This window comes from Eubalaena glacialis, chromosome 1 (assembly GCF_028564815.1).
Source record: "Eubalaena glacialis isolate mEubGla1 chromosome 1, mEubGla1.1.hap2.+ XY, whole genome shotgun sequence".
NCBI lineage: Eukaryota > Metazoa > Chordata > Mammalia > Artiodactyla > Balaenidae > Eubalaena > Eubalaena glacialis.
This window is the reverse complement of record NC_083716.1, coordinates 84338142-84354749: the sequence shown is the minus strand read 5'-3', so window position 1 is coordinate 84354749 and position 16608 is coordinate 84338142.

Sequence of the window (16608 nt, the reverse complement as noted above, 5' to 3'; positions counted from 1 at the left end):
AAGTACTGATCCATGCTACAATGTGGATGAACCTTGAAAACACAATTCTCAGTGAAAGAAGCCAGACACACAAGACCCCGTATTGTATGATTTCATTTATATGAAATGTCTAGAATAGGCACATCTGTTGAGAGAGAAAAAGTAGATTGTGGCTTCCAGGGGCTGAGGGTGATGGGAAGATTGAAGGGTGGCAGCTAAGAGGTACAATATTTATTTTGGGGGTGGGAAAAATATTCTGAAATGGGAGAAAGGTGATGGTTGCACAACTCTGTGAATGTGTTAAAAGCCAGTCACTTGTACACTTTAAATGTGAATTGTGTGGCATATGCCTGTTGCCTGATGACATTCTCTGTCGCACTGATCACTAGCTGTTGTGTTTTCAAAATATTTCTATTTATATTCAATTTTTATAAATGAGAGCAAAAGGCACTAACAGTTTCAAATAATTTCACAAATACTATCATACTTCGGTTGTAAGTAAGGAGGCCTTGACAAATGGACTTGCTGGCTGGCAGGGGGTGCTTGGTGATATGATAGCTCAAAGTGTATGTACAGAGATTAGCTCAAAATGTATGTACAGAGATGCACACGAGTTCAGACTCTGGGAGAAGAAGGTAATGTTGGTGTTAGGTTTGTTTGAAAGCTGGACATAAAAACGTTGATGACTGCTTGAGTACAATGTATATTTGAATGTGTATGTTTCTTTAATAAGAGTTTAATAAGTTTGAAATTTACTAGAAAAAGAAATCAGAACCAAATGTTCATGGAAGCCTGAAGCACTATTGTAGAATGTAATTTGTAAACACTAGATTAGATCATGTTTTTCATCTTTCATATTTCATTATTTAGTGTAAAGCTACACACGAGTATGTATTTCTTTACCTCCATCCAGAAGACTTGATGGATTGATTTTTGTGCCAACTAAGTAGAGTAGCCATTTGTGCTTGACTATTTGCATGGGACAGTTTAAATTTATCTTTAGAGGTATTGCATAGCGTAGACTTTTAAAATAAGCATGTGCAAATTTATTATTAAGCCAATTATCACAGATTAGGTTGTGATTAATTTTTCTCCACAGTGCTCTGTGGACCTGAATTTCCTCTCAAAAAATGTACAACACTGATGTTCCATCTGAGGGTGTCTGAAACACCCCACCACAGAATCCAGTCACCCACAGGTTTATTTATATTCTTCTTGAGGAGACAGAGGAGGCTGCTAGAGATGGTCTTGTTCGAATTTCTTATTTCCAAATAAACAGTTTGAAATTAGGCCCTCGTAGTTGGAATTTCTTGGTGAAGTCTGTAGGATGATTTTATGGATTTGGATTTAAGGTATATATATATTACACTTTATATATTTAATTTAAATAGAAAGGCTCTGGAAACCCATAGAATTTCTGAGTCTAGGCCGTATTTGTTCCTATGGAAGTGGGTTAATTATTATAAGGTGGCTCTGAACTGTTAGAGCTGAGCTGGCTCACTTTGGCCCATAGAAGATCTCTGGATTATCTACATAAAATCATTTTTAATACCAGGACTTCACCTTTCCCAGCCTCTCAGTGTCCCCTGGATATGCGGAGCTAGGCTGAATCTGTCTCTTCTTTATTACCAGCTGCATGTTGAGTGCCTGTGCTACGTTTCACTCCCTTGTAGAGATAGATTGCAAGTTTTAAATATCCTCCCGTTGATGGACATTTAGATTGTTGCCTTTTAAAAAACTTCCTCTTACAAAACAGTTCTGCAGTGCACAGTCTTGTTCATGTCTCCTTGTGCACAGAGTGGGAACATCTTCCAGACAATGCTTAGGAATGGCTGAGTAATAAAGCTTGCGCATATTTTATTTCTTTTTATTGTCTGACGGTACCTTCTAGAATTTCTAGTACCATGGTGAATGAAACAGTGTTGCTGAGTACCCTTATTTTATTTTTGACTTTAAAGGGTGGCAGTTTCTGATGTTTCATCATTAATTAAGATGTTTGTTGTTGGTTTTGGTAGAATTTTTTGCTCAGGTAAAGGAAATACTCTTATTCCTTGTTTGGTAAGAAGTTTTTAAAACTATGAATGGTGCTTGAATCTTGTCAAATGCTTTTTAAGCCAGTTTTGTTTAATCCAGTCCTCCGAGATGTTTAAAATGGAGGCATCCCCCCGAGTCCCTACCGCCTCATAGTTATGGGATAGCCTGGTGGCCTCTAGTGACTTAAATCTAACCTTTATATCTTGGGGAGGAGTCATGTAACTTTTGGTTAACCACAGTCCCCCGAGCACTTGTGGGATTTGCCATCAGATCCCTCCTTAAAGGAGGCCGATCGGATATATTCTTACCTAAGAAGCTCCTCACTGGAGACACCTTCTGACCGCCCCGCCCCCGGCATCACACTGACTGATCCTCTGAGTGCTGTCCTTAGTCTTTGGGCATGCAGCGTGACTCCAGCACCCTACAGGGGAGGTGTGCACACCTGAGGGCTCCGAGCTCCCTTCTCTCTTCTGTTTCTTACACTCCTGTGTAGTCAGACAGTTATTCCGGCACTTGTATGAAACCCAAGTGTTGGACACTTATTCGTGGACACAGAGTGGAATGCTGTATTTTTCACACTGTTTCATGTCTCAGTGTCCCATTTGCTCCAAAAGAAAGCACACAAGGCTAAACAATGAATTAAGAAAATGGCCTCATGCTCCAGGTATCTCAGGTGAATTTAAATAGTGTTTCTGGGAGTGAACCCAGGGAAGGAACCGATGTGGTAGGATAAGAGAAATACTCAGTAACCTGGAGTATACCACAGAGGCATGGAGGAAAGGGGACCTTATCAACCACACTGGTTAGGGTCCCTGCTGCCCTGTGATGAAGGTGGGTCAGCTGGGAGAAGCATGCTGATGTTTGGAGTAAAGAGGTTTCCCACGCTGGGGTCTTTGATCTCATCTGCTCTGTTGTTACAGAGTCCAGGCTTGTACTGCTTGCCACATGACAGGCCAGTAAATCGAGAGATGAGGGGTTGGGGTAAGGAATAGTGACTTGATTCAGAAAGCCGGCAGACAGAGAAGATGGGGGACTCGTATGCCAAAGAACCATCTTGCCTGAGTTAGAATTCAAGCCTCTTTTATACTAAAAGGGGAGGGAGTAAAGTCAAACTAATTTCCTGGTTCTGATCAGCCTCTGGAGGGGATGTGTTAATTTCTTCATTCCCTCAGTCATTCCCAGGTGGACCTGGTCAGGATGTTTCCTGTAAGCTAAACAAAGGTATTTTAGCTTTACGCTCATTACCTGGGAGGCAGGGTTCCCAGAGATGGGCCATTATGTATAATTTAAGCTTATAGGCAATATCCCTTTAGTGATTAACTTGTAATAGAATACAAAGGCTCTTCACTAATATAAAACTGAGCTCAAGGTCAGACACACAGAAGAGGCTCTGATCCCTAGAGCTCCCTGCTGACAGTTAATTTTATGCTCTCCCTGTTTCACTGGAAGCTGTGAATGGGGAGAGGATGTCTTAGGCATTCCGCCTCTCAGTTATCTGCCACACAGATGAGGACCAGTGGTACCTTTGATTTCTGTCTGCCTCTCCCTCTCACCGGCTCCCTGCAGGTGAAGACACCTGCCAGCTCCAAGTAGACTGAGACTGTCTTCCGGATTCTTTCTTCCTTGAAGAGGGAAGGTTCTGTAGCTCCTTGGTGTGCTTAAATTGAACATTCATGGTCTGTCTTTGGTGAGTAACTCCTAGTTCTGTGACAAGACATTTGTAAATTTGCTGAGGCACAAAAGTACCCACATTTCCCTATCATTTTGTTGTTTTGATTTGATGGTTCAGAAATGGAAATCATTATGTAAAACATAAATCAACTCATTCCTTTCAGGGTTTCCAGTGGCTTCTCATTGCATTTAGGACAAAACCCAAGCTCCGTCACACGAGCTACCATAACCTGCCTGTGTCTGTGATCTCATTCGGTTGTGCCTCGGCTCACTACCTTTCTCTCAAGCTTACCCGTCCTCAGCTTTGGGGGGCTTTTGCTTCCCAGTGTGGACGCCTGCAGCTCTTCTTTGGAAGAGATTCCTTTAGCTACCATAGCTGCTTTGCCTACGCAGCCAGTGCCTGCAAGTTTAGGGCCCTGTCTGCTGCCCACAACCCCGGTAACCTGTCCAGTATGTGGGCGTGAAAGACAGCGCCCTTCTGAGGCAGAACTTACTCTCCAGAGCTCCCCTGTGGAATCACGGACGTTGGCTGTCATGCCCCTTTGTTTGGCTTCCTCCACCCCACCCCCCCATCCCTGTTTTGTTATCCACCACCTTACCTGCTTCCTGGGAGCATTTCCTTACTAATCCTCTTGCACGACGACTTCTCCTCCTAGGATCTGCTCCAGATTGGGTCTGCTCCAATCCGACCTAAGACCCAATTTCAATAGCCCCTTTCCAACCACTGTCGGGGAAATAGAATGAACTCAAATCTTCTTTCAACGCAGAAACCCTCCGCACAAAGAGAGTAGAGAAAACAGTTCTATTATTGAATAAGCATGAAACCAGAATGTGATGAGCTTCACAGGCAATCTGCTAAGAGATTGCAAAGACAAAGAAATCTCACCCTTTTATGTAGCCAAGTAGACACAGCCCATTGCAGACGTGTGCTCAAGGCAGACAGTGATGCGTCCTCAGGTAAGAAGATTTGAGGGCACCATTTATTACACGTAGTTCATCCTAAGTTCACCTGGTTGTTGGGGGTGACCATCACTGTTAGTTAATTGGTTTATACACAGGAAAAATGAACTTTTTTCTATCTTTATGATAGGAGATAGTTTTGCAACTAGGAGCCCGGTGCACCCCAGCAAAAGTGTGGCTCTTACCCTCCACAGAAACTGGGAGATGTTTCCATTACAAAGAGATGGTTCTTAGGTGCTTGAGAAAGACACTCCTGGGTCATGAAGCTGGCAGAAGCCTTAGTTAGCTTTAAAATAATTTACATATGTTTGGAAAGAGGCAAGAGAGAACCTACAATTACACATTTTCCAAAGTAAATACTGGAAGAAAAGGGAAAGAGGCCATCACTTCCCTTATTTTTAACAGTGAGAATTAAACTTCTTATTCTTAATTTTTATTTGCCCTTAAACCACAGTTCAGTCCTAGCTGCCCTAGAGACGCCATCTTATCCCTTGTGTTATTTCCTTCATAGCTTTTTGAATGTAATATTTGATACATACACAGTAATGTATGTAACACATACCAAAGTTATAAAGTCTAGTAATAAAGTAAATACTTGTGAACCTAGAGTCCAGCTTGAGAACTAAACCTTGGGTTTCCTCTGTTAAACCCCCTGACTCCGTCCCAGAGGAATTTTCCCTCTCACCTGAATTTTCTGTTTATTACTTCCTTGCATGTACCACATATGCATGTTTTCTTAATGAATAGTTCTAAACTAAACCAATAGTTTAGCTCTGCTTAGTTTTGGACTTAAAAAAAAAAAAAAGTGCACTCTAGTCCTTTGGGACTAGCCTTTTCCAATTAGCATTAATTTTCTTTTTTTTTTTAATTTACATCATTTTTTTTTTTTTTGAATTTTTATTGAAGTATAGTTCATTTACAATGTTGTGTTTCAGGTATACAGCAAAGTGAATCAGTTATATATATATATGTATATGTTTGTGTGTATATATATATATTCATTATTTTTCAGATTCTTTTTCCATATAGGTTATTACAGAATATTGCATTCCCTGTGCTATACAGTAGGTCCTTGTTAGTTATCTATTTTATATATAGTAGTGTGTATATGTCAATCCCAATCTCCTATTTTATCACTTGCCCTCAACATTTCCCCTTTGGTAACCATAAGTTTGATTTCGAGATCTGTGAATCTGTTTCTGTTTTGTAAATAAGTTCATTTGTATCCTTTTTTTTATTAGAGTGTTACATTTCTAAGACTAGCCTATTGTTGCCTGCAGCTGTACACATTGATTTTTGCCAGTAGCTAATACTCTGTTACCTGTACCTAGAAGCACGTATTTATCTATGCTCCTGCCTGTGGATATCCTGCCTTGTGATAATCTATGAATATTCTGGTTCTGTCTCCTGGCGCCAAATGCAGGCATCTCTCTGGTGTGTACCAGGAGTGGAATTGCTGGGCACCACGTTTTGAGATTTTCCTTATAGCACTTAAGTGTCTGACAATACCTCGTTCCTGTGTTTGTTGCCTTGCTAATTGTCGGCCTCCTTCCCTCCTGCACCAGTGTGAGCTCTGCAAGCTCCGGCCCTTGGCTCCACCCCCTCTGTGTACACACTGGGTCTAGACCTGCTCCACATGTGAACATCAGTGACCCAAATCTTGATGACTGGTTTTTCTAAAGAGACAGAGAACACCAGCTTTCCATTCTAGGGAAGGGGGGGAGGGGAAGAAGAACACTAGGAACTGATGGTTGCTAGGCTGAAAATAGAAGTTTTAAGGGAGAAATTCTATGCCTCGGCTGTAATTTTAAATGTAGGGGGTTTGACTGTTAAGATCTGTTATTAAAGTGGAAGGGGTTTTTTTCTCTTCCAGCTGCCACTGTGTTTGGGTAAAAAAGATCCTGTTTAAGGCTTTGACGTCTCAGTGAACAGGGCATGTCAGCATGGATAAGAACGTGAGAGTGAAATTTGCCCAGATCGGTATGCTGATAATAGATCACGACTGAAGAGGGATCAAAGATTAGCATCCATTTGGATAACAAATTTGGTATGTGGTGCTGTCTTTGGTCCAATGAAAATGCAATCAATTGTTGAATTTTTCTGAAAAAGCCATCTTTTTAGAAGGAGTGGGAAAGTATGTCAGGTGACAGGGTTTGGAAATTTTAGGGAGATGTCCAAGTATGATTTAAACTCTGACTTCATGGATTCCACTGTTTTTAATCTCATGTGTTAATTTGGTGTGTGGTATGTAGGCTATCAGTAATCTGTCTAAAGAACACACCAATATTGACTGGAAAGGGGTGCTGCTGGATTTAGTGTGTGATTTGTGTCCTCAAGAAGGTTGTTAGGTTGACCTGGAGAGGAATGCGTGGGAAAGTTTCAAGAATCACTGACATGGTTCTCCTGGGAACCCACTTCAAATATGTAGATAACGTAGCATTTGGCATTCCTGGAGCGAACAATTCCCACTGTTTATAAGATACATTTCTTCTTACAGCAGTTTGCCGTATCGCCAGCTGTTTTCCTTGACTAGCTCAATTGAGACAGTTTAAATCCTTTTAAAATGCATTTTTTACCCGTTTCTGTCCACCAGTAAAAACACTTCTGAGCCCCACTGGAGTTGGGCTTGTTTGAATTATCCCTGTGCCAATTTTTTCTTTCACTTGGAGAATATGTTAATCTATTTCCAGAATGCATCTTAAGTAGTACCTTCATCTATTCCAGTAGTTTAATTTCTGAGTTTTAAACGACAGATATATGATCTTGTTAAATCTTTGAAGAAAGAGACCATAGTTTGGAGACATACCTTCTTTTGGAGTTTTTTTCCCTCTTTAAATCTAGAATAATCACCCATATACAATTTGTTTAGCATCAAACCTAATACCTTTTAAAATCTAAATTTGCCCTTCATTTTATACCAGCTTTAAATGGGGGGCTGTAAGTGCCCTTTGTTCTAGGGTGGGGATGATTAATGCCTAAACAAAACTCATAGTAAGAAGTCTTTGGGGTCAACCAGATAACTTGAAAATATACATTTGCAGTTCCAGGAAACGCTATTTACGTAAAAATATTATGTGCCGGAAAAGATCAAGGATGCCATACTGAATTATATATTTACATAAGGGGCCTGAGAAATCTTTTTGATTGAGAGATAAAAAGACTTCTAGAGCATTTTAAATTTAGTGTAATAATTGAACAAACAAGTGAGCACCTTGTTGATCTTGCTAATTTTGATAAATTTCTCTGTTCCTGTTACTTTAAGAGGAAAGGGGTCTGCAGCTATTCTGGTAACATTAACAATAACCAACGAAATACAACATTAATTACCAGGGCATGGGGGCAGGGGTGGGACAGACACACAAATTATCTGTTGTTCACGGTGTTCTTTCATCCATCTTTTCATTTAAATTTTGGCTCCTCATGAATCCATCTTCCTTCTCCTCAAACGATGACATCTTACACCTTCAACAACTTGGATTTGTCTGGGGGCAGTCATGCAATTTTGAGATTTCATTGGGGAATCACATTCTTACATTTCAGTGTGAGTGACTTTTCACTAAGAGGTTGTTGCCTCTCACATGATACATAGTGTAAAATAAGCTCCTCGATTAGAGGAGCCACTTTTTAATTACTTGGACATTGTTCTCAAGGCATATCTGGCATATAGTCCTTGTGTCCTGAACATTTGAACGTTTGGAATCCTGGAACCCTGTGGCTATCAGAGAATCAGTTTTAACTGAGTAGAACAAAGACATGTAGGTAGCTCTTGCAAAGGCTTCTTCTGTTAGGATAATAACCAAGGAAGTGATGCTGGCCAATTTTAACGATGTTTTCTTAAAAATACTTCTACGCCTCACCTTGGCTTGACCTTGGCTTCTTATGGCACCTCAATCTGGCATTATTCAGGACAGACTTAATTATAGTTAGCAAGCCTGTGGTTGGGTCATCTGAAAATTTGATGTAACAGGACGGTTCTCTTCTGAACTATGTTCTACCATGTGTTGGGTCACACGTAGATTATAGTGGAGATGACGTGGGTGTGTACGTGTGATTTGGCTGAAGTGTCTAGAGTCTAATAATAATCGGGCAGTGGGATAAGTAGATAGTTAATAAAAGAAATTGCTTCTCCTTTCTAATTTCCCTTTTTTTGGGAGATTGGTTTTCATCAAAATATGTATACGTGGATGACTAGTATGCTTATTGCAAATGGGATTTTATTGGAAAATGGATGGTCCATTTCTATCATGGAAAAGTGGAAAGAATATGGGTTTTGAAGCCAACTGGGCTTGTGTTTGAAACCTGGTTCTGGCTGTGTGATCTTGGACAAGTCATTCCGAACCTCCATTTCCTCATACAAACATGATCATTATACCTACTTTGTAGGATTGTTACAGAGATGGAAATGATGAATATAAAGAACCCAGTACACAATAAGTATTAAATGATAGAAGTTATTTTTATTGTCATTGGAGTTGCCTTACTTTTTAAGATCTAGATAAGGTTGTCTTGGACTGCCGTTTTTCAGAATTTGGAAGAATCCAGTACCCTACCCAAAATGTTATAAATTCTTCAAGTTCTTCCATTTTTGTGTACAGTTCTGGCTCCAAGCTTTAGCTTCTTCTGGATTGGCTTTTCCTTTAGAGTGAGCAAATCAAGTAGGAAGCATTGTTCATAGCATTGATGGGGTGTTCAGAGGGTCGAACCTACTGGGAGATAGAACCTCAAAAATTAAGACAATAATTGATACCAGATGTGGTAGAGGATACATTTTTAGATCTGGATAGTTTGTTTGAAACATGCCAATTACATTATTTTCTATGCCTGTCTGTGTTCTTGAAATACTTGAAAATTAAAAGCAAATTTTAAAGGAGCTAGAATAGGGGATGTGAGAACTGCTTGATATAGATAGTTTATGAGGATATTTTGGTGAGATTTAGCAGTTAGATCCCCCAAACATACTTGCCAATGAAGTACCATAAACAAAATAATAATGATTCACTTAAGATTAACCCTAGGTAGCTTTCTGACTGTGAGGGGAAGAGTACAAGGCAGTAGCAGAATAATATTGTTAGATCTCATTACAAGGGAGATGAGGGACTTTTTATTCTCCTGTGAAATGGAATGAAGGTTTTCCCCACCTCTGTTGTAGACCACCATCGTATATTGAATTGCTTTAACTTTTATTTTGGCTTCTGCAGGAACTTAATTGGAAATTCAAGCTACTTCATAGCTGGTCTTTGGTTATCATATTACCTTGTTTTCATGTAAAAGGAAGCCTGGACTACCTCAATGGTATCTTGAAATGGTGCCCTTCAGGGAATTTTTAGGTGAGGAAGCCAGACACCGATATTTCCAGTACAAGAGATATTTGCCATTTTGATTCACACGTTGGCCTATTTTCCACCCAAGAAAGCTCATTCGTGGGACTTTGTGTTACGTAAAAATTTCGAAGGCTTGGTTTACAACAAGAACTACTACTGTTATTCTACTACCACGTTCAGAAGTAACATCTACTGAGAACTTGCGAATGCTGGGTGTGGCTAGCCCCTCAAATTAGCAATGTTTTGATGGAGCGAGGTCATAGGCTGGAAGGTTCTTGGAAAGTCAGCTTCTGCAAGGGGCTGGGACCAAGCCTTTCATTTTTGTATCCTCAGTACTTACCACAGTATCAGCATGTGGAAAGCCCCTGAGTATAGGTAAGGCAGGTACTTTTCTTGGATTAACAGTTGGAAAGTTTTTTTGTTCTTTTTTTTTTAAACAGCATAGTTTACACAACCATCTCCTTTATTCTATGAAAGAAAAACATTACCGGTAGAAAATGGAAATATTGAACCTATGATATATTTTACAGATTTTCAATAATAGATTTGGCGAAGTTAAGAATGCAGGGATGAAACTCTTGAGTCTTTCAACTGGAGGATTCTGGAAATCCTCCTGGATTTCATGTCTGAAGGAGTTAATACAAAATCCCATAGATCTTGGCTTCAAAGTCTTTAATTTTGCTTTTGATTGTCAGGGGTTTACTTAACTCCATACGCTGCTGGAAGAAGAGAATTCTAATTTGCTAACATGAGGGGCAAGGGTTTAGCTCAGTGGTTTTAGTATTACTTGATCACCTCTCTTCTTTTAGAGCCGAGGGTCATGGTTTTTAAGGTGAGATTTAAAGAAATAAACAGGAATCACAGGAGAAAATAGACTGGGTTGGTTAATTTTCATCTTGATTTTTCTTTCTGATTAATTTTAGATCTAGGAATAATGTGCTGTCAGGAAAATAGTTTTGACGGCTATTGAATTTTGCATTGGGATTGTACTCTGCCTGATTTTTAATTTTAAGCTTAGTATCAAGACATTAGTATTCAGATGCAATGCTGCAGTTGCCAGAACTGTCCAGAGACCAAAGCGTGCTTCTTCTGAAAGACATTATTACTTACTTAAAAACTGTACATATGACTGCTCCAATGATGGATATGACAGAGTGGAATAATTATCCTAAAAGAGGCAGCCACCCAGACTTTGGTGTTTTGACTCTAATGAAAATGACTTTCAGTAATGCATAAGACATCTCTCAAAATCAGCTCTTTGATTATTTCTGCATGTTATTTAGAAATAACAAATTAAATGGTTTTACTGTTATAATCAAGCTTTAAGCAGGATAACGATAGGATTGTAGAGTTCAGTTAGAAAGACCTAAATTCTTATTTCGTTACTTATAGTCTCTCTGTCTTTCCTCATAAACCGCTGCTTTTCTCATCTGCTAAGTAAAGATACATCAATAAATACTTTAAAAAAATTTCAAGGTGTGTGATATTTTGTGCAACATGTGTGATCACTATTATTATGGCTGTTGTTATTTTTGCATGTAATAATGAGAATGACAAGGTGACTGGTGATGGAGCAGGGCAGTGCCCTTATAATTGATGCCCTTTAGGAAATGTAGGTGGGCAGGGGAGGAGGCAAAGGTTTGTAAGAAATAGGACATGACATGGCCATTGGCCCAGCAGATATTTACTAAGGACCTTTATAATGGTCATTGTGGTAGGTGCTGGATCATGTTTGCATTTCCAAAAGGTGATTTAGGGTGAATGTAGAGAGACTGGAAATAGGATGAACAATTAGGATGCTCTTATAGGAGATGAAGGTCTGGACAAAGAGTAGACAGATGTGAGAGACTATTTGGAGCAAGAATGGACAGAAGTTGGATGGTGAAGAATTGGATTGAAGAAATGTTGGGGGAGAGAAAAATGAATTATGAATGAGATCAAGGTTTCTAGCATTGGCAGTTGGGTAAATGATGACTTCGTAAGTGGAGACAGGACATATAGGAGGAAAGGAACAAATTGGTAGGGAATAGGAAAAGGGGCAGTGTTTTTCCCAGGATTTCTTGAATTGGAAACTACATTGTTCTGTGTGTTTTTGTTTTTTATTTTTAAATAGCTATGGGCCTTTATTGCCCATCCTTATTCTAGTAGTTCAAATTAGGTGATAATATGTACGTGAAGTAATTCTAGTGTGCCGATGCAATACATTTGAATAATGAATTAATGTTGAGTCAGCTGGCATGGAACAGTTATAGATGGTATAAGGGGGATGTGTATACAGAACCTTTTTTTTTTTTTTGGTGGTGGTGGTTCTGGAAGGTTATAAACCACAACCTAATAAATATCTTTTAGTTTTTCCAAAAAGTTTGCAGACAACCAGCAAAACCATTTTTTAGGCTATGGGTAGAAAATGAACATCATAAATTTAGATGATGCTTCTATGAGTTGTTACATATCTTTCATTTAAATCAGCCCAAGGCTATGTTTGTACTGGAAATAAAGAAGTAGTCTTCTACTATAGAAATACTGTTTCACCACTGGGCAAAGAGTGTTTTTCTGAAAAAAGAGATTAAAATAATGATGTCTTTAAAATTTTCTTGTTTGGTACTTATTGCTTTCAAAAATTTCCATTCTGCAGGACAGTAGATTTAATGCGTGGATGACCTTGGGGAGATAAACACCATTTAAAAAGAGGAGGAGTAGGAATAAAAACTGCAGCCTGAGAGAGGGTCTTTAGGCTGCCTTGCTGCTCCAAGAGAACATTGCTAACCTCCAATTATAGCCCTGAAGGGAAGCAGCCACAGGAATTGTAGGTTGTGAATTCTTCAGTTTTGTATGCAAATAAGATTCTGACCTTCTCCTCAATTTGGCTTTGTATTTCTGAACCCTCCTAGCTGGTTTGTTGCTTCGTTGTTACTTTACAGTGATATAAATAAGAGAGCTCACCCTGTGGTAAGTGAGTGATTCATTGCTTTTCTGAAGATCCATGAGCAAAGTGTTGCTGGTGGGGCAGCCTGAGAGCTACTGAGACCTGCAGTGATTCGATGATGAAGTTATCCAGCTATTCCAGGATGGATGACGTTATCCCCTGTGTGAGGTTGAAGATCTGTGGGCTAAGGAAAGTTAGTTGCAGCTTATTTTCACTTTTCTTCCCTAGGGAAAAATAGGTAAGTTTCATTTTTGCAGAAGTTTTTAGAGTGTTTAATATGCACAGCATGAATCTGCAACTGGGAAATAGAGTGTATGACTTTCTGTGAAGTTATTTGACTTTTTATTCTTTTTTTGGATTTGGGATTTTAATTTTTTTGTTGAGGTATAATTGACATACATTATATTAGTTTCAGGTGTACAATATACATGATATAGTTTCAGGTGTCCAACATATGTAATTCAGTATTTATATATATTGCAAAATAATCACTACTATAAGTCTAGGTAGCATCCATCACCACACATAGTTAACAGAATTTTTTTTCCTATGCTGAGAACTTTTAAGATCTACTCTCTCAGCAACTTTCAGTTAGCAATACAGTGTTATTAACTATAGTCACCATGCTGCACATTATAGCCTCCTGCCTCTGTTCTCTGTGTCTATGAGCTTATTTTTATTTAAAAAATTTTTTTATTAAACTTTTTTTAGATTCTACATTTATTTTCAGTTTTGGATTGGCCAGTGAAACACTCCAAAACTGCTTACCCAGTTTTCTGAAAACAATATAGAGTTCAGATGAAAGAATTTAGTAATGACCTGTGTGGATTTGGACCTTCCTTCTCTGTCAAGAGGTTTTATAGACTCCAGTGTACATAACGCACACGGTTTAAAGTATATTATGCTCGTATACGTTTTCCCATACTTTCTTCCTATTGATTTTAAGAATGAACTTGGAGTTTTTCAACATTTTTGTAAGTCCCTTAATAGCAAGCTACCATTCTTGGCAGTAATAAAGATGAAGAATGCTGTTACCGAGAAGGAAAGAATACTTCATCACTGTTCAGACTTTTCTACTGCTTTTACGAAGTCTCAGGTGTCCTGGCGGGCTGGGGAGGCAGTTGCATTTCAAGTCTCAGGGTCTTTACATCTTTTGGGATTTACTTTGGCGACACTTGTCTCATTTTCTCAAATTAAGTTCCCCGAATAAAACGGGGGAAGTGAAAGAAATGAACACGTTAAAGAAACTAACAACCATTATTAGACGGTGGTATATTAAACTACAAAAAGGGACATTCGGTTTGATTTCAGAATTTTGTTTAAGGGAAAGAGTAAATGGCTTGATCTGAAACTGAAGGTAGATATTTCTAGTTTTGTATTGGAAGAAAGTTTATTAAATTTTTACTTATAATGTAAATGTTCACCTAAATGTTCCTGTGGTTCATTTCTGAATGCTTTGGTGATATATGCATGGCCGACCGACTATTTAATGATTTTTCATGCAGTTATAGATCTGATTGGGATGAATGCAAATGGTTGGTACTGGGGCTACTCCTTCCCCCTGAGAACAGACGTTGAATTCTGAGCCTCCAGAAGTTATAAAAGTTTACCATCACTGCAGCCTTGAGGAAAGTAACACAGGCATAAAGTTGTCTTCTCCTTGGCCGATCTCCTTGTCTCCTTGACATTTAACCAGCCATTTGCTTATATGATGCTCCTCTGTCTCTGAGGGCCCATGAGTAATTTTCGTAGGCCTGAGGATGCAGTATCTCTTTCAAACTGGACCTTTACCCTGTGCTCACGTTTGTCATTTCTGGCTAACTCTTGGCCTGCAGGTGTCTGGTTAGACATTTAGGCCTTTCTGTGTTGGAAAGACCTGCCCTTAGGTTCTGTGTTCTCACAGCATCCTGTGTATCCCCTGCCATAGCCCTGATACCATGTCACACAGTTCTTAAAAGGTATTCTTTGGGACCCCACACTGGTAGTAGTATTCTCCACAAAACCTATGGTCAGAAAGTTCTGGAATGGATAGTGGTGATGGTTGTACATTGTGAATGTACTTAAGGCCACTGAATTGTCCACTGACAAATGGTTAAAACGGTAAATTTCATGCTAAGTATATTTTAACTACAATAAAAAAACAAAAAAGAAATCTGGGAAATACTCATATTCACCTCCTGGAGATTTTACATTAAAGAATCTGAGAAGTCTTAAAGACCTGTTTGACTTTTTTGACTCAGAGTTCCCCATGCTGAGGCTTTAAAAAAAGCACAATTTCCTATTAATGTTCAGCTAATTAATATTCTCTGGGATGTTAAATTGCAATTGCCTACTTACTTCCACACTAAATGGTGATCTTGAAGGCATGGAAAGGACCCCTCTGTAGTCCTAGAATAGAGGTCAGAGTAAGTCTTCAGTAAATATGCGTTGAGTGAAATACTTAAATCAATATATAATATAGTGATATAAGTATATAATATAATACTTAAATCAGTATAATAACATGGATAGCACAATGGAGTATTGTGAAAGGGACGTGGAGCCGTAGAGACCACAGGCTGACCTTTGATTTCTTCATGTATGAAATGGAAATAGAAAACACCCTGTGAGAATGAAAAGGGTTAATGCTTTTAAAGTGTCTGTTATAGAAGGTCACAAATATATAAATGATAGTTCCATTCTCTTCCCCTAAAAAATTCAATTATCGTAAAATATTTATAAATGAAGTGATTTGGGTGTTTAGGATGAGATTACTTCCAACCATGGGGATCAGGGAAGGATTTGAAGTCATGTGAGTTAAAAGATTGACAGGATTTGGACATGTGGGGATAAAAGAAAGGACATTAACAAGAGAGAAAGAGATGCATAAACATCTGGAGTCGAGAGAGTATTGTATACATACTCTTAAGAAAAATATCGTGTTCACTTCTACAGTTTATCCTTTCCACATACTCCTTTTCCCTGACTTTGGAGGAGGAAATTGGCTATGATTTTTTCTCTGTAGACCTCTGTCTGTTAGGATCGGACAATTTTGCCTTATTTTCCCCTCCCGTGTTCTTATCCTCCTATAAATACCTCGACTTTAGCTTTCTCACTTTCAGCTTGTAGCATTTTGATATGCTGTATCTTTTGTCCAAAACATTCTTGTCCTCTTTTTTTTTTTCTTAACATTTTTATTGGAGTATAATTGCTTTACAATGGTGTGTTAGTTTCTGTTTTATAACAAAGTGAATCAGTTATACATATACATATATCCTCATATCTCTTCCCTCTTGCGTCTCCCTCCCTCCCACCTTCACTATCCCACCCTTCTAGCTAGTCACAAAGCACCGAGCTTATCTCCCTGTGCTATGCGACTGCTTCCCACTAGCTGTCTATTTTACATTTGGTAGTATATATATATCCATATATACACTACCACTCTCTCACGTTGTCCCAGCTTACCCTTCCCCCTCCCTGTGTCCTCAAGTCCATTCTCTAGTAGGTGTGCATCTTTATTTCCGTCTTGCCCCTAGGTTCTTCATGACCATATGTGTTAACATACGGTATTTGTTTTTCTCTTTCTGACTACTTCACTCTGTATGACAGACTCTAGGGCCATCCACCTCACTACAAATAACTCAATTTCGTTCCTTTTTATGGCTGAGTAATATTCCATTGTATATATGTGCCACATCTTCTTTATCCATTCATCTGTTGATGGACACATAGGTTGCT